At 45.1% G+C, this 19,112-nt stretch overlaps 1 protein-coding gene across 1 annotated transcript in view; it reads right to left on the reverse strand.

The window, feature by feature from the left end:
- Nucleotides 1-2,101, reverse strand: part of PUM3 (pumilio RNA binding family member 3) — a 40,665-nt gene extending 38,564 nt beyond the window's left edge. Inside the window, exon 1 of the mRNA XM_082843260.1 lies at nt 2,071-2,101. The gene's annotated coding sequence lies outside the window, so the exon portion shown is untranslated. The remainder of the gene's footprint in view (nt 1-2,070) is intronic.
- Nucleotides 2,102-19,112: the final 17,011 nt, after the last annotated feature.

Genomic DNA, 19,112 nt, shown 5'->3' on the forward strand with positions numbered 1-19,112 from the left:
TAGCTTTGTGCCTTTTCAAAAATGTCCTATAAATGGAATTAGACAATATACAGCCTTTGGGGTCTTGCTTCTCTCACTTAGCAAAATGCATTTGCTTGGGGACCCTGTACCATCACATACAACCATCACACTCCAGTGTCTTGGAGTTGTCTCCTCTTTTTCCCTTCCCTCTACTACCCCATCCAGACTCTATCTCTTGCTCACATTGTTTTCTGCCGTTAGACCCAGTCTGCTATGATCCACCGCCTGCTGCCCAATTAGTCTTCCACTATCACAGCCATTTCATGTCATTTCCCTGCTCTAACACCTTCAAAAGCTTCCCACTGCTTATAGGAAAAATTCCAAACTCACTCTGGCATTCACGTCCATTCAAAACTTAGTCCTAACTTAACCCACATCATAATACACACTGAAGCCAACCTTACTCCCTCACTGTTCTTTTTCAGGAGCCAAACTTTAAAGCCATTCTCTATCAATATAAACCCTACCCATCCTTCAAATCCAGCCTAAATGACAATTTCTTATCATTCCTCCTCCAGATGCCTTCTTTCTCAAATGATTCTCCTTATTCCTATGGCACATTTTGATGACCTTCTTATAACAACGCTTTGGACTTGAAATGTATTGCATACCTACATACTATGTGCTAGAGAGCTAATGGGTTTTAAAAATATATACCAAAAAAAATCAAAGTGTGGTGTGATAGAGACAGGCAAGCAGAAAATTAAAACATGGCATAGTTAAGCATTATAACTGAAGTATATAAAAAGTGTTCAAAGAGCCACAGAGCTGAAAGAGCCCAATTCCGCCTCGTGAAGGAAAAGAGCAGAGATTTCCCAGACATAGAGGGACAGGTGACTGAGCATGACTGATCCTGACTCCTCTCAGCAGGCTCAGCATTGCACTTTGAAAGTAATGACCATTCAATACCCAACTTCTAAATGCTGGCATTCCTCAAGTCTTCCCCTCTCTCTTCTCCCTAGGTGATCTCGTGCAATCCCATGGCTTTTTATGCTGGACTCCCAAATTATCTCTCCATTAGGAACATCTCCTTGGGCTCCAGGCTTCTGTATCTAACTGCCTACCTGAAAATTCCATTTAGGTGTCTAAAAAACACCTTACACTTAATAGAACCGAAATAAAATTCTTTAACTATATGACCACTGCAAACCACCCCCGAACAATAACATCCTCATCTAATTTTCCCCACCCTATTCTTCCCCATTTCAGCAATGGCACAGCATCCACTCCACTGCTCAAGAAACCTAAGATTTACCTGTGAGAGTTTACTCTTCCTTGTCTGCTACATTCAATTTTTCAATAATTCTTCTCGAATCTTTAAAAACACCTCTAACCCTTCAACTTCAATCTTCAGTACCACCACCCTAATTCAAACCATCATCAATAATTCAACTATATAATCAATAATAATCCAAATTATTACCCATTTTCCAAAAAGAACCAGGGCCTACTGTGTTTCTCCCTTGCTTATAAGCCTTCACTGTGTACTAATAATGCGAATATTTTTCCATTGTAGAGAAAATCGAAACTCCCACCATGGCCTTCAAAGCCCCACAGAACCTCCTCTCACCCTACTCCTTTATCTTATATGGCTGAACTTCTAGCTCACGAACATCGGTCCCCCTTCCACCTCAGGGACTTAGCCCAAGTTACGGCCTCTGGGGAAAGCAGTTTTCCCTGGGCTTTCAGATTTCGGGGTTGCCTCTCGCCACGCTCTAGGTCTCGGCTTCAGGATCACGTCAGACTCCCCTATCTTGTATCTCGGCACCCAGGTCATTTCCTTCCCAGCGCTTACAACCTGCAACTGTACATTCAGGTTGCAAACTGGGCATCTAGCACTGACCGGGCGCAGAGCGAATGTCAAACATACGACAAAAAGGCTGAAAGCGTGATAGGGAGAGGAGTTGTAAACCGCCCTTGTCGCCAGGCTCCCGTCAACCCCCAAACTCCCAGAACAGAAAAGGGCACAGAAGGTCGCCGAGCGGGTGACATGTGTGAACACCTCGACCCGAGCCGCAAATCCCTCCCGGGAGCGGCCTCCACACTCACCGCACACACGTGGCCCAGCTCCGCCGCCACGGCTTCCGCTTCCTCGTTTTGCCCCGCCCCCTAGTCGCCTTTTCCTTTCTTCCTCGGCCGAGTTCGGTTAAGGGGTGGGGATTAGCCGGAAAAACGGAAATTCGGCATTTCTATTGGCCCACTTCTATTCTCCCTTCGTCCAGAAGCGCGAGGGCTGCGTCACAGGCGCGGTTTGGCCCTTGAAAGGATCCGTGGGGCGAGGACGTGATAGCGGCTCCTGAAAGTGACGTCATTAACCCTGTCGCTTCCCGGCCGGGGTAGCCGGCGGCGTCCCACGAGGGTTGACCAGTTGTGGAAGCGGAGGCTTGTTGGCTCGGCTAATTTGTGGCGGGAACTGAGGCTAAACTAGTTAACGCTTTGAGAGTGCGTTCATTTGCATCCTCCCTGGCAGTCCAGCGGGGGACGTTAAAGGGAAATCTCGGGAGTCGGCTAGAATTGCGATCTCGGTTTTTTTCCGCTTCTTAGCTGTATGCCTTTGGGCAAATGACTGAATTTCTGTGAGCCTTGGGTTATCTGATTAATAAAATAGAGATGGCTAAGTCACACAGGGAAAGCGCCTAGCACACTGAATGATCAGGACAAGCGCTCAATAAACGTTTGCCGTTTTAAACGTCTGCGCGTTCCTCCAGACAGCAGTTACCCCACTTAACATTTCAGGAAATGAGACTAGGATGTTGTCCCCATTTTACAGATGAAGAAACACCACAAACCTGGTCTGGTCAAACAACAGAATTTATTCTCTAACAGTTTTGGAGGTTGTAAGTCAGAAATCATGCTGGTAGCGAGGTTGTGCACTCCCCGAAGGATCTAGGGGGAGCATTCTTTGCCCCTTTCAGCTTCTGGTGGTTCCAGGCGTTACTTGGCTTGGGCTGCGTGACTTCAACCTCTGCCTCTGTCTTCAGACGGCTTTCTCTTCTATGTCTTCTCCTCTTCTACGTTTTATAAAGACTTGTCATTGGATTTAGGGCCCATCAGGGTAATCAAGGATGATCTCATTTGGAGGTCCTTACTTAATTACATCTGCAAAGATCCTTTTCCCGAATAAGGTCACTTTCATAGCTTCTGCAGGTTGGCACACTGACATATCTTTTGGAGGGCCACTCGGAAAGTTGAGGAATGGGACTTGATCTCAGGGGTGTCAAGCATCAGATTTTACTGTCTTCTAAATCACATTGCTTCCCGCCTCTTAAGGCACTGGCTTGAGACTGATGATTCACTAGACTAGGCTTCTTGAGGGCGGGGGCCATCATTACTTCCCAGACACCTATCCCACTCTTCAGCACACAGACCGTTGATAAGTACTTATTGTCTGCCTTAAGTATTATGTTTGGATAAGCTCATTTAAGTCTCATAAGAACAGTTAAGTACATCTTTCCTCCTCATGTTATGGACAAAGGGGAAACATTCAGTATTTCTGATCCAGTGAGTCTGACTCCAAACTCAATGTGACTGCCTCTGGATGGCTTTCTCTAATTCATTAGTTCTCCAGTGAAAGCTCAGAAGGAGAGAATACAGAACAGGAATGGCAGGAGGTCCATCAACAGCACCTATTAGGCAAATAGTATGGTATGTGCTAGCTAATAATAATAATAACAAAATCTTAACATATACACCCTACCTGGAAGAGATTCATTTGTATTTTCAACACCACAGTCTGCAGCACCCCATATCCTCTAAGACACATCCATGTAGCTGTCTTAAACATATACATCAAACTCTAATATTCTTCTGCCTTCTCACCAGGGAGGAAAAAAAGTTGTCACATACCTAAGTCCTAGATTATTATTTATGGTGTTATTTATCAAATCTGTGCTGTCAAAAAGTTGACAGGAAAGATTGACTTGAGTGTTTTATTTGTTTGGAGTGAGTTGGAAGTATCTTGCGGTTTCACAGACCACCACCACCACCAACAAAATTTTCTATAATTTTACAGTTGACCAAGTTAAGCCCGTTAATTCTTCAAATATTTAATGACCTAAATGTTGAACGTTATATGTATTCCTAGAAGCATAAAATGCTCTTCCTAAATGATATGGAATGCAATTTAATCAGGACAACTAGACCTGTACACATGCAAGAGGTTTATAGCAACATAATTAAGAGCACTGGCATTGGAATCAAAAGAACCTGGCTTAAAATCCAAGGAATATATGACCTCTGCTGGGCTATGCTGAGGACAAGATAACTAATTTGTATGGGCCTCAGTTTCTGCATATGTAAAATGGGAATAACAGCACTTATCTTTTGGGGTTGCTGTGTGACTCAAAAGCTGATAAAGTTATCAGCTAATAGTAAATGTTTAGTGATTTGTAGCTTGGAGGGGGAGAGAGAGAGGGCGAGCGCATGCCAAGGTGTATCCATTCGAAATTATTTTGGTTGCAAGTAATGGAAAGTTCAGCTAATAGTGGCTTAATCAATAATTTCTTCCCCCAACAAAAATTCTGAAGGCAATTGGTTGCTGTAGTTCAGTGGCTCAACAGTGTCATCACAGACCGAAACTGATTTCATTTTTTCCTTTTTCGTTTGTACCTTTGGACCACCTTCACCCATTTCCCCTATGCTTGATCACCCCCCCGCCGACAACCACCAATCTGTTCTCTGTTTTTATGAATTCGGGTTTTTTGAGATTCCACTTATAAGTGAGATCACACAGTATTTGTTTTTCTGTCTTGACTTATTTCACTATTGTTTTCTGACTGCAAGATGTACTTCTCAGTTTCCGGATTTATATCAGAGTTCAGGGCTAGGAGAATGGAGAAAAGATGAAATCCACTTTTTTCCCCCCAGTAGGGCGCTATCCTTTTATCTCAGAGGGAAAAGACCTGGCAGGGTTCCCCTTCTACTTAAGCACCTAGAACTCAGTCACATGGCCACCCTAAGGATTGGAAGACCATCAGACATAATGTTAACCAGGCATTTGGAGTTCATTCTTTTTCCAGTGCTCTAGTAAAATTAAAGGTAACTTGGCAAATATGCTTTCATCCAACAGTACAGATTTAATTTGTAATTTAAACTGGTTTAAAACTTAAAATAACTGTAGTAAGCTTAAACTTAAAACAACTGTAGTATCCAAGGTAGTGGATCTCAATCTTGGCCACACATCACCTGTGGATTAAAAAACAGCAACAACAACCACAGTAATTCTGATTTAATTAGTCTGAAGTGGGACCTGGGCATTGAGAATTTGGAAAGTTCCCCCAGAACATGCTAAGGTGCAGCTAAAATTAAGAGTTGCTTATTTAGGGAATGGAGTTCAAGTTGGTGATTTGATTTGATTTGACTTTCCAGTTAACTGAGGATTAAACCCTGTTTAATCCTTTTGCAGTCACTAGAATTACAGAATTAAATGTACAGTGCACTTGTTTCTGTAAGTAGAATGTCTTGGACATAACTGTATCTCTCTTGTTGCTTGAGGTCTCCTGCAGTGATTTAACATCATTAGATATTGAAAATTTGAACTATACACTTCCAAATGTATTCTGGAAAATATTCACTCTTTTTTTCAATTCATCATGATTCTGTACAATTTTTCTCTTTTTCACAAAAATAAAGTGTTAGGTGTCAGCTCCCACACATCTCCCCTCCCTCCAAATCCGTTCTTTAGAGTTCTAACTAATAGATTTTTAACTAATTGGTATAGTTTCTCTGTTTCCCAAACGCATAAGCAGGGATAAAGGGCATGTTATTGATATAAGGCATAAGTGAGATTTTGGCAAAGATTGGGTTTTATTTTCAGGACCTATTAGAGTCATAAATCCATGGAAACGGAGCAGTTGCCAACACATTTTCATTTAGTAAAAAAGAACTGCTTCTGACTAGAGTGGATTATGTTTTTCAATACCACACATTTGCTAAAAAGTGCACAAATATAGTCTAAACATTAATTGTGCATTTAGAATGTTCTAGTTACTGTCTAGTAAACATACAATTGACCTTGTCCTAATTTTACTTTCTTTGGTGACACCCACAGGAGCCACAGAAAGAAAAATCAGACCATCAGAATGAAAGTGTATCTGACTACAGGTTAAAATACCACCTTTAATGAAAGATCATGTCAAAGATTAGTTAATATCACTTAAAGCCCACGAGTTATCACTTATACATGGAGCATTAACAATGCACTATGGTAAAACAAAACTCCTCAAGCAAAATGTACCAGCCCCAGGTTTTAGCGAGGATGAGAACAATGAACATGTTTTTGGTCTAAGTTTTTGTTAAATTTTTGTTTTCGGGCTTTATGAGAAGCATTTCCTTGGGAAACTAGTGACTGGTTTGGGTTTGTGATTTCCTTGATTTCTGAGCAATAAAGACTTGATAACCAAGCTTATTAATAAATTACTAATTTTCTAACTATTTCTGCCATTTTACTTTTAAAAACTATAGACAGGTTAAGTCAGGGCTTACAATGATGTCTAGCTCTAGGTACCTACCCAACTTTCCTCTTACTTTTAAGATGGAGAAAAGATTAGCCAATTAACCGAAGCCCATTATGTCAGTTTGAATTCTCCACGAAACAGACGCCAAGATAGAATTAGAAGGCCAAGACATTTACTGGGAGGAAAGCCTGTGAAAGACAAGGATAGAGGGGACAGGAGTAAGAGGGAAGCCTCAGACCATGATACTGATCTAATACTGATCTGACACCTGTGAAGGGAGGGACAAAGGGAGAAGGATGTGGTGAAAAAAAGATCTTTTAATTGAGGGTTCTGAGACTCTGGTAAGCATACCCTTGTAAGGCAAGGACTACTACAGAGGTCCACTTACAGATATACTGGGGGCTAAGGAGTACTGAGAGGCACCTAAGTGGATCACCTGGGCTCTACAGTGATCCCACACGTCCCCGCCTCCTCCTACTGACGAGAGTTCATCTCTCCTGCCAACATGGTGACTCCTCACTGTTGGTCCTGGACACAGTGAGTCCAAAATGTCCAGGTAGCATCCACAGTTCAGTGGAACTCCTGCTCTGTCCTCTGCCGAGAATACGGCCCCTCTGAGACAAAGACCTCGAACTCTGCAGAGCCCAGAGCTGTAAGAACAGGAAACACAGATGGCCACAGAGGGCCATTTAGAATGATGGCAAGTGAGGCCATTCCTGCTTCTGCTCCTTAGGTCTCAGACCTATGTAGTCTTCTTATAGCACTATACAGAGATCTCTGATTTAGATTTATTCTGCATTCTGGAAGATAGCATCCCAGTTTTGCAGATTCTGGACTCTAAGCTGGTGCTTCAACTGCACCTTTAAAAAGCCAACGTAAAGCTCTGTCAGGTCGGCTGCCTCTGGATGGTGCAGTATGCGACATGTCCTGTGGATCACATGACCTCCCTTGCTGTAAAGTGTGTTCCCTACACGATGCCATGTTGTGTCGTTTTCCATGAGCATGGATCAGGCACTTCTTAGCTCCTGGAGAGCGGTGCTGGCTGAGGCTCTTGGGCAGGAAAGGCGAGTCCATACTTGGAATAGGGCTCTATCCCTATGAGGAGAAACAGCTGGCCGTTCCATAATAAAAGGAGCCCAGCGTCATCAACTTTCCAGCAGGTGGCCTGTTGGTCTCTGGGAAACAGGGCCATATCAGGGGTTCAGCACTGGTTTCTGTTGCTGGCAGGTTCTACATTCAGAGGAATCACTAGAGACTGGCTTTGGTAAGTGGAAGTTCATGCTGTTGGGCCCATGTGTAGCCTCCGTCTCTGCCATCGTGGCCTCTCTGTTCATGTACCCATCAGGCCAGCTCTAGAGTGCCCAGGGCTGCAAGCTCACTGATGTCAACTGGCCAAGTCGTTTTTGTCTTCTTGGTTGTTCAGTGTTTATTGCAGATGCCTTTTGATGGGTATTAACAATGTGAAAATTGTCACTTGCTGTGTCCACTCCCATCTGCCTTTACCCTGGACCTCACTGTTTCCCATTGTCCTTTTCTTTCCAGGTCCCTGACCAGCTGGTTGGGGCATTGGCCAATGATAGGAATTTCTACATGTTCTCACCTTGGGCCACTTCTCCTTCCACATCAATTGGATGACCAGGGGCACTGCCTGCCCATTAGGAAGATTCTCCCCCTCTGCTGTCTTTCAGCCTGAATGAGGTTGTAATGCTACTATTTAGTTTCAGTTTGCACCCCCGAGCCTAGCCAACTCACCTGTAAACTACGCTTGGGCTTTCTCCCCCTCCATCAGCTATTTGTAAGGCACCCTGCTCTGTGGCCATCGGGGAGAGACGAGGAAGGGGGGCTGCTGTCATCATGTGGGTGATATGGAGGTCTGGGTTTTCTGTTCGCGCAGCTGACTCATGCCCTCCGGTCTTACTTGGGTTCGATCCCTGATATACCATTTCCATGTTATAACGGATTGTTGCTGGGCCCTTTTCACTTTATGCATTGACAGGTGAGACAGAACCTACCTCCTAACTGGCAGCCGTGGGTGGATGGTCACTGGTACACTATAATCAAGCACTCTGTCTCTATGAGGGCTCAGTAACATGCTAGGAGCTATTTCTTCAGATGCACGTAATTCTCCATTACAGATGGCAAGTCCTTTGCTGACGAACCCCAAGGCCCTGTGTTATACGATCCTCCTACTTGGGTTTACCATGAACTCTGCGCTTGCATCTCTTCTCACTACTGACACTTCCCACACCACAGGGTCTGCCCATTGTTCTGCTCTAAGCGGAGAGGCTGCTTTCACTACAGCTTAGACCTGCTGTACAGCTCCTTCCTGACCCAGGCTCCACTCACAGGTGGCAGCCTTCCACACCCTCCAGCGCATGGACCAGAGCAAGATTCCCAGATGTGGACTATTTGGCCTCCAGAACCTGAAGAGGCCCCCCAGACACTGTACTTCCTTGTTTGTAACAGGGAATCCAAGAGGCAACAACGTTTCTTTACTTTGGAGGGATATCCTGACATGCCCCCGACCCTAAAAATGTGTACCTCCTTTAGCTTTTTAGGACTCCTGAAAACTTTACTGAAGTGGCCTGTCCCTGAAACTCTGTAGAGTTTATTTCCCACCTTCTTGAACACATGCTTCTTACCAAGGTCTCTAGCACGCTAGCCATGTCTTTATTTTACAAATGTAATGGATCAGTGTGATGTTCTGCGGGATGTCCAGATGGTCCAGATCTCTTTGGACTATATTAAGACAGAAGGTGGGCGAGCTAACATAGCCCTGGTGCAAAACTGTAAATGAATATTGTTGTTCATTCCAAGGAGTGTGAACTGTTTCTGATCCTATTTTCCATCTGTTTTTTCCATCCTATTTTACCATCTGCTGTGGTAACTCAGGCATTTCACCTCTGCTCTGTGATTTGAGTAAAAACATAGTGTTTGCCCCATTCCTCCAGGGTCCTCGCTGGAGTGTTAAATCCCATGTCCCAAGAAAGTGACCCCAAGTCAGAGTTTTCCCGCTTGTTCACTTTTACCTTCCAGCCCCTTGGTCAAGCATCCTCCTAACGCAGTTCCTGGGTAGTCTTCTCCCCTGACAGTTACATGCTGGCCAACTCGTGCTGGTCCCATGGGAGGGGGGTAGTTTCTCTTCTCCTTCATCAGGCCCAGCCTGTCCTCTGCTGGGCTATGCTGGACTTAACCCTAGTTACTGGCCTGGCAGCCAGGAGAGGCAGCGGGGGCAGCTCCCGAGAGCAGGGCGTCGGGGAGCAGGTGTTGTCTTGCAGGGAGAGGCCTCTGCAGTGTCTTCCTGCTCAAGCAGAGTGTGGATTTTTACGAGGCAGTGTGGCCACCTCTGCAAGCTCTGCATGTTCAGGGCAGTCAGCAGAGCAAAACTGGGGGCACCCACTCATGCCCCCATCCCGTATCTCAGGGTCTCAAGTTCTCCCAAGCGGGCCACTGGCCTCAGTGTAACAGGCTGCCTGGGCTAAGCGTTTTAAAGATTCTGGAGATCCACGACTCTCTTGGGCTTGCTCTTCACATTGTCCTCTCCCGCAAGGGACAGGAGCCTCTTTGTAAGTGACCAGAGATGCCTCTGCTTCCTCCGCTCGCCTTTAACTATCTGTTTCCGGGCCCCACTGTCACTCTGCAGGGAGTCCTCCAACTCCACTCCCCTTAGATACACGGAAGCCCCCCATAACATTCAAATGCCTGAACCACCGCCCTGGCAAGGGCATTCCTCTCCACCAGGGGACCCCCTGCTCATCAGTGGTGATTGTTTTTAGTAGTTGAACAACCATCTGTGCCCATGAGTAGCTGTGCCCCACTTACCACTTGGATTGGGACCCTCCTCACCAGCCTGTGGTGAGTGACCCCGTCTCCAACCCCATCTTCTTGCCAGCTTTCTGGAACCGCTCCTGGTACCAGTGGTGCTATTTCAAGTTTTCTGGGAAGCAAAAGCAGAGTTAGAAACATAAGATTTATGCAGGGAATAGCCTGTAAAGATAAAAGGGAAGAGGAAGTGGGGTAAGAGGAAGGGCCTCGGACTGCAATGTGGGAAGGAAAGATGGTACAGGAAGAGCCCCAGGGAACAGCTCTGAGAATGCTTTGGCCAGGCTGGTGTGGAGACTCAAAGCAAAAACCGGCCGTTAGAAGAGTCCCGAGTTGGGCAGGGATGGCCTGGCTCTTGCATCGCAGCCACGTTCTGTTGTTGGCTTGGAGCAGCCCCGGAAGCCTCTGGCCTTGGTTTGGACACTGTGGTGGATGCCGAAGGTCTGAGAGCTGGAGGCTTTCAGCTAACCCCACCGCTCACCTCCTGCAGCAAGTTCTCTCCTGAAGGAAGACCTGAGTGGTGCACACTCTGCCTGTCACTGTCATGTGACTGGTTTAGTGTCAAGACCAGGACAAAACCCAGAACCATCACCAGGGTTTTAGAAGCCTAACCTTATGTCTTTTCTATATTTAGGGGGACAAGATAAATTTCTACCATATACTCTTTAATGTATGATCTAGTATTTAGCAACTCAAAGCAATAGGTCTTCCAAGAAAAATCTCAAAAAAATAGCTCCTGGGACAATAAATTATATAAACTATTGAATCAAAACATGACTTTGCATGGAAAGTAGAAGTTAGGTTTTTGGGGAGCACACAATCCAGTGTTTGTCTTAATACACTGTATTGCTGAGGTTTAGTCTGTGCAAGGCAGGGTGCTCTTGGTGTCTGTCCACAAGACAGGGACGTGAAAATAACGATCTGGAATTTTTAATTTGGGGGCTGAGTATTTCACATATATTAACGCCTGAAATTTTACAACATCATATCATTTCACAAGGATTAGCTGTGCGAAAGCAGGGAAATTGTTCCTCTGTTTGCTGTAATATCTCTAGGGCCTTGCAGATTGCCTGGCACATATTCAGCTGTCGATAATATTTGAGAAATGGGTGTAATTGTTAAACCATAATTGCACAAGTATAAGGATCAGAGCTATTTTATTTGTGGGCACATAGTAAGAACTTGAGTCAACAAATTCAGCAACTATATTTATTCAGTGGCTACTCTGTCCCAGGCACTTGGGATATATATTAGTCAACAAAACTAAGACCTGCTGATAATAAACACCAAACAATAACAAACACTATATAAAGGCATTGTAGGATACATGAGAAGTACTATAGTAAAAAGAATAGGGCTGGGTAAAGAGAGAACCAGAGTGGGGGAACCGGTTATAACATCAAATAGGGTGGTCAGAGTAGGTGTCACTAAGGAGAGGTTTGAGGAGAAATCTGGGGAGGCTGGGAGTTTGCCAAACATGCATCTGGGAAAGGAGCCTTCCAGGCAGAGGAAAGAGCTGGAGCAAAGGACCCAAGGCAGGAGTCAGGACCCCACGTGACTATGTCTTTGAGGAAAGGAGGCAGGCCGAGGAGGCTGGAATCAGCCAGGGAGAGGAGTAATGGGAAAGAAGTTCAGGAGGAGGGCGGGGCCGGTTGGCAGATGGTGAAAGGGTTTTTAGGCCTTTTTAAGGACTCTGGGTTTTATTCTGAGTGAAAAAGAAGAGCCGTCTCAGGGTTCTGAGCAGGGGAGAAAAATGATCTGACATTGAAACAATAAACTTCCATAGGATGAATGAATATGTGAGGTAGATAGAATCATGCTACTTGATTGCCCACGAACTGGTTCAATAAAACTCAATGTAATGCTACATATTTTTTTTTGCTGATTTTTCCTGATACTCATTCTTTATCTCTAGGGAGATGCTTGTCTTACGTACCTTTATCATTCCCACTTGCAGCAGCAGCAGCAGAAGGAATTATTTGCCAACCACTTAATCATGACTAACTAGATACCGCTGGATAGTCTCGAGAGCACTTTTCATATGTATTATGTCACTCAAATCATCACAACTATATCTAGTGTTACATGACTGATATATCACTAATACAGAAACAAATTCAAAGAGACAATATATATATTGCCCAGTCACACATTTAATAAATGGCAGAGTATGAATTTTGTGTCCTCACCTAGTGTTTGTAAACCTACATTCTAGGTCCTAAAGACAGAAAGTGGTTTAACTACCCTAGGAGGGGGTCACAGTTAGGTGGGAGGCCAGGAAAGGAATAAAGAAAAAGATGGTACATATCACAATAAAGAAATAAAGGCAAAGTGCCAAAGTTATGGTGTGTTCAGCAAAAAGATCCACAAAGAGGACAACGGTCCTGAGGGTGGGTGGCCTCAGATACACTGAAGCAGCGGGGCGTGCGGCTCAGGTGGTGGGAATAGTGCCGGCAGATGCTTGGGGGTCAAGATGAGCATTGTGTCCTTTGGGAATGGTTGGAACCTCCATTGTGAGTGGAAGGAAGTTGTAGGAGACAGGATTACAGAAGGTCGAAAAAAGCCACATGATATAGAATCTTAAGCCATAGGCTAAAACCATCTGTACTTCACCCACTGCAAGTTGCCAATGATTTCTGAGTGGAGATGGTGATGTTGACAAAAGTTTTGGGGTTTTAACCTCCTTGAACTTTTAAAGAAAGTTCAATATAACATGACTGTTTAGTGGGGGTTGACATGAGAGGCAATGTCTTAGAATGAGTTCCTCCACAAGTCAACCTTAAAACCAAGATTCAAGCGAAAATAACTGATTTTGGGGGTGGTGCCAGGACATAACCAACATGGGACTGGGGGAGAGAGATGGGGAACAGGAGGCAGACAGTAAAGTATTCATTGTCAAGTAATTTATCATCATGGATAACTGGACATTAGTCTTGTTGGGGGACTCTGGGAGCCAGTGTAGAACATACAACTCAGAGGCATCCCACTCAAGGGATGTAGGAGCTGAGGTGTTTATACATGAGCTCCCAGCAGTCATTGGCTGAGGGCTGCTCCTGGGGGCAGGGATTCGAGGTTCCCCAGAACTGCCAGCCTGCCACATGGGCATCAAAATGGCAACTGGTAGCATCGGAGAAACAGACATAAATGCACCTGCTGGCAATGGGGTGGGGGGCAGTGTGCAGAATAGAAAGGGGTGGGTGATACGGACAGGCTATTGGCAGGATCTGCTACAGGCGGGAGCAGCAGTAGATTAAGACCCCTAAGCAGAGAGTCACATGGGTCCAGACCAATGTGCGGACAGCAGGAAATGAAAAGAAGGAACAGATTTCAAGAGCTTTTATAAAGGAAGAGTTGCAAGCCTTGGTTTTATAGACCCTTGCCTTATAAGGCAACAAGGGACTCTGTCCACTTAATGACTGTGGAGTTAACTTCTGAAAAAAGTTCACCTGCCCCACATGTATTCTTTTTAATACATTAGGGAAAATAAGCACTTATAAGACTAATCATTTATAACACCTATGAAATACACATATTAGGGAAAGATCTGGGGAAAGGTATGGTAAAGCTTATACACATACTCATGGGAGAGTAACACACATCCAAATTCCAGACTTTCTCATTTCAGCCAATCTGTCTTTTGCATGGGAACAAAAGAAAAAGTAATGAAGAAATAATGTAAACCAAGAAACATTACCTACGGATAACGGAGATAAAAAATAAGGTAAGTATAACCTAGCAGTTTGTTCAAATATTTCAAGCAGGAGCTTTTGAGAAAACTCACCAAAGACTGAAGACAGAAAATGGAAGAAGCATGGGAGAGTAATTTACGGAGGCGTTCATTCAACCTCACTCTCAAAGCTGTCACTAAAAAATAAGAGGTCTTTTCCCCTTTTCTCACCCCTATGCTCCTTGGCAAGACAGTCAGACTTATTAAAAAAAAAAAAAAAAAGAAAGGGAAAAAGAAAGAGAAGAAAAAGGCTGTGTTCCTGGAAGAATGGAGCTGAAATGTCCAAGAGGGAAAACACTGCGGGGATTGGAAGGGCAAAATCGAGGAGGTGATGGGCAGTGGAGTGGAGGCGGGGTCAGGGACTCCTGGAATGTAGGGGATACAAGGTGGAGCAGGGCCACCTGCCTCAGAAGGTCACGGGACCTGGGAAAGGGGCATTTCCTCGGCCGCCATCACAAACTAAAGATTAAAGCCTCACTCCTCAGTTTTGTGGGCAGCTGACATCCGGTAGGATTCTTTAAGATCCACGAGCGAGGGAGCGGTTTCCACAAACCCAGCTGAAAATATTCACTACCTCTGGCGGCTGGGAGCGCAGCCAAGTCAATCTGATTGCAAAAGAAAAAATGCTGATTCCTGCAGCAAGTTCATCCCTGCAGTAGAGGAAATATATAACCTTTACTTTTTTTGTTTGCTTTGTTGGAACTATGCGCGCCGTTCTGAGGTTCAGATGGGAGGGCAGCGAGTGATATTTTGCCAAGTGTATGGATGGAACCATCCTCCGCATGCCTTTTCCCAGACCTTGCTCGTCTGTGGAGGCTCCTCCACACTGACATTCTCAGTGACGCAACGAGAATTGATTTTTTCCCCTTTCTTCTCCTAAATTCTTCTCATCTTTCCATCACATTTGACAGGAGAACAAGAATGGGCACATATGCCCAAGGGGATGGAGATCTTTGAAAGGTACATATTTAAAAGGAACAAGGAAAAAGCAAGGAGAGTAAGCAAAGCAAGGAGAACAGGAAGACGAAATGGGAGAGTGAAGCAGAAGAGGAGGCTGGGGTGTAGGGGGGAGGAAGTGGAGAAAAAGCAGAGTAGAAAGGCTGAGAGAGGAGAGGGAGGGAGGGGACAGGCTTGGTCACCCTCCGATCCTTTCGCTTAAAGAATACCACGGATGCTGACCATTCAGGTCTCCTTCCTGTCAGTGAGACAATCTGCAAAAGTACATCTGGGCCAACTTTTATAGACATAGGGGAACTAGCCAAATGTCTCCTTGTAATATTTAATTTATTTAGTGACATGAACATACTCAAAGCCACATTTAAAATAAGATACAAATTTGGAAATATTATTTGCTTTTATGTTTCATTTAATAAAAGCTTCATATTCATTGTTTGTTTTTTTTGTCTAGGATGTCTTTTTTTTTTTTAAGCTTGCCTTATTCATATTCTTTTTTTTTTTTTTCTTGCGATATGCGGGCCTCTCACTGTTGTGGCCTCTCCCGTTGCGGAGCACAGGCTCCGGAGGCGCAGGCTCAGCGGCCATGGCTCACGGGCCCAGCCGCTCCGCGGCATGTGGGATCTTCCCGGACCTGGGCACGAACCCATGTCCCCTGCATCGGCAGGCGGACTCTCAACCACTGCGCCACCGGGGAAGCCCTATTCATATTCATTTTTGATGGAAGTATCCTTGTCATCAATAGAGGCACTTTTGGAGTCACCCAATACTGTCTTCAGAAAGGACTTTCAACATTCAAGTTTACCACCCAGGAATAACGACTGTATAATATTTCTTTGCCCCTTAAAAAAAAAACAAAAAATAAAGAAAACCTGATTCTCTCAGGAGCCTTCTACTCACATCCAGAATCTGCATTGATCTGAACTAGTTTATGGCTCATCTTCTCTAAGCAATATTCTGTTTTTCAACATAAGGTAATTGACAGAAAATCTTATAAATGAGAAAGTCTGTAAGGACTGGATTCAAGGGTGATTTGCTTTCATTTTTCTTTGAAGTAAAATTCAGGCAAGTATGACACAGTTTTTCTAGAAGAGAGAATCTGATGCTCAAGGCAAAGCTGCTTAGTTTTAGCTTAAAATACTCCAGAGACTCCTTGAGACCTCTGCTGTCAGACCAGACTTGGAACAAACTCCAACTGAATTACACATAGAGAACACCTTCTAGGAGGTATTGTAGCTTCCATTAGGTTCTGGACTATTCTAGCCAGGTCAGCCTCTCCAGAAACTATGCCGTGAGGGAGCCTCACCTGTCACCAGCGGTGGTTCTCAACTGAGACTATTCTGCCCCCCAGTGGTCACCTGGCAATGCCTGGAGATATTCTGGGCTGTTAGTACTGGGATGTATTCGTCAGAGTTCTCCAGAGAAAAGAACCCATAGGATCTGTGTATATGTACATAGAGAGAGAGACGCTGATTTTAAACAATTGACTCACGTGATTATGGAGGCTGGCAAGTCCGAAACCTGTAGTTCAAGTCGAAAGGCAATCAAGATGAAGACCCAGGGAAGAGCTGACACTGCAGTTCAAGTCCAAAGGCCGTCTGCTGGCAGAACTCCCTCTTGCTTCCAGGAGGTCAGTCTTTTGTTCTATTCAGGTTTTCAACTGATTGGATAAGGCCCACCCACCTGACAGGGGCAATCTGCTTTCCTCAAAGTCAACCAATTTAACGCTATCTCATCCAAAAGCACCCTCACGGAAACAGGAGGTGATGGGACTTTTCCACTTTGTAGGGAGCCATTAGGTTCATCTGGAAAGAAATTGATGGGTGAACACATCTTAATGAAGATCACTCTTCCCTTCTCTTTCCACTCCGACTTGCTGAGAAAGAGAACTATTCCACTGAGGCCTACCTATAACGAGCCCACTGGTGTGGGACTTCTGAGCAGACAGAATGTGATTTCTTCATGCCGATGCCTCAGTCAATCTTTCAGCTGCAGAAATGTGCTGAGGAAAAGGGAAGAAAAGAGGGCTCATGGCAGCTCCCCTGACCTGGATAAAATGTGAGCTCAGATGTCCCTGGAGTAAAACCAGCATCTGAGTAGAACTGTCACTGGACAGTGCAGCCAACCGAAGCAGCGCAAAGGCACCCAAACTGACAATGAACTTGCGGAGAACAGCAGAGCAGATGGGCCAATGGTGCAAAGGCTGCATTCACTCATTCCTCATTCATTCACTCAGCAAATAACTTGCGCTAGGCTCTGAGCGAATAAGGCAGCCTGGTCTCTGTTCTCATGCAGCCTCACGGAAAAAGAAGTGCAGTTAGAAACACGCCATCGAGGAGAACGTTGCTCTGGATGGATTTACAACCTCATTTAGAGGTGACTTTTGCTCTACGCTGGTGGGAAAGAGTCCCGGATTTGGGGCCAAAGGTGGATTCAAATCCTAACTCTTAGACTTCCTGGCTGCCAAGTCAGCGATCTTCTTGGATCTCCTGTAAAATGGGGCAAAAAACATCTGCCACCCCACCTGTCACGTGGACGTAATGTGAGAAGCAAAGACAGTAACGCATGAAAATGCTTTGCCAGTTCTGAAGTCCTGAATCAGGGTTTCTCCTCCCTGGCTGCACACCTGGTAGCTTTTTTAAACTACCAATGCCTGACACCCCACAACGCCCCGCCCCTCACCACTAGCTCAGACTAATGGGGTCAGGCTCCCTTAGCGGAAGGATCTAAACAATGGTATTTTTTAAAAGTTCTCAGGAGAAACTACAGCAAAGCCACCCTATACAAGCACTGCCAATTTGCATACTGTTACTTCCCCAAAGTAATCATATTGAAAACCTGCCACTTAGTGATCCTTGCATCCCAAGGTTGGTTCAAATTTGACAGAAAAAGTAGATTTGGGCCACTCTGCTTTGGGGGGTCCTTCTTTAATGCTACAAGCAACAGAGAAGTCTGCTATATAGCTCGGAACAGGAAAGTCATCCAGTGACCTCACAGGCCAGCAGAGTCTTGAGTGGCGGCTGGGGGACAGATCTCACTGCAGGCGTGAAAGACGGTCCATCCATCAGGTAGAGTGTGACCTCCTGATGGCAGGAAATAGGACTCATACAACAGACACTGGATTTTCTGCTGTGACTGGTACTTTTTTAGATGTTAGGGATACTATCATAACCTGAAGAGACAACAATCGCTACTCTCATGGAGATCATGTTTTAGCAGGTGGAGGAAGACAATAAAAATTAATAAGTAAAATACATAAGATGTGAGATGGTGATAAGTACTACAGAGAAAAGTAAAATAAGGGGTATGGGTCTCTGGTCCCGTGAAAGAAGTGAGAGAGTGAGCCATGTTGGTCCCTGGAGGAACAGCGTTTTAGGCAGAGGGAACAGCAAGTAAAAATGTCCTGAGGCAGAAACATGCCTGGTTTGGTTGAGGAACAGCAAGGAGGCCAGTATTGTTGCTGATGGTGAGGGTAGTAGGAGGTGAGATCAGAGAGTTATCCGCAGGCCTGATTACAGAGGCTTGTAAGATATGGTGAAGACTTATTTTGACTCTGAGTGAGATGGATTTTGAGCAGAGGAGTGGTATGATTTGACTTGTGTCTCTATAGGCTCACTGTCTGCCACATGGAGGATGAACTCAAGGGGACAAAGGAAGAAGGCAGCCCAGTTAGGAGGCTGTTATGACAACCTGAGAGGAAAGGCTGGTGGCTTAGACCAGTGAGGGGGCAGTGGAGGTCGTGGGAAGTGACTGGGGAAGGGAGGAGAAGTAGCAGAGCCCACGTCAGGAGCTGGCGCCGCAACGGATGATTCAAGGACAAATTGACCAAAGCGAGGAAGCAAACCCGGGGTCAACGTGTGAGAAACCCAGAATCCACTAAGATCAATGCCACCTGAAGCCTCAAGACAGACAGAAAAGGAGTCCCCCACAGCCTTCCTATCTCTCTGTGCACCTTGCATTTGAAACGCTCCAAGCACTAAGACAAATAAAAATGCTTTTTTGAGGGGAAAGAGACTGTCACCATTATAGAAGCCCTGTGAGCATGGGAATTTAAACACTGCCAATCACTGCCCACTGGTGAACATTTCTAAAAGGAGACATAAAGTGTGATTCTGCAAAACCTGGCTTGAATA

The sequence above is a fragment of the Leucopleurus acutus genome (genome assembly GCF_964270905.1).
Source record: "Leucopleurus acutus genome assembly, chromosome: 7".
Classification (NCBI taxonomy): domain Eukaryota; kingdom Metazoa; phylum Chordata; class Mammalia; order Artiodactyla; family Delphinidae; genus Leucopleurus; species Leucopleurus acutus.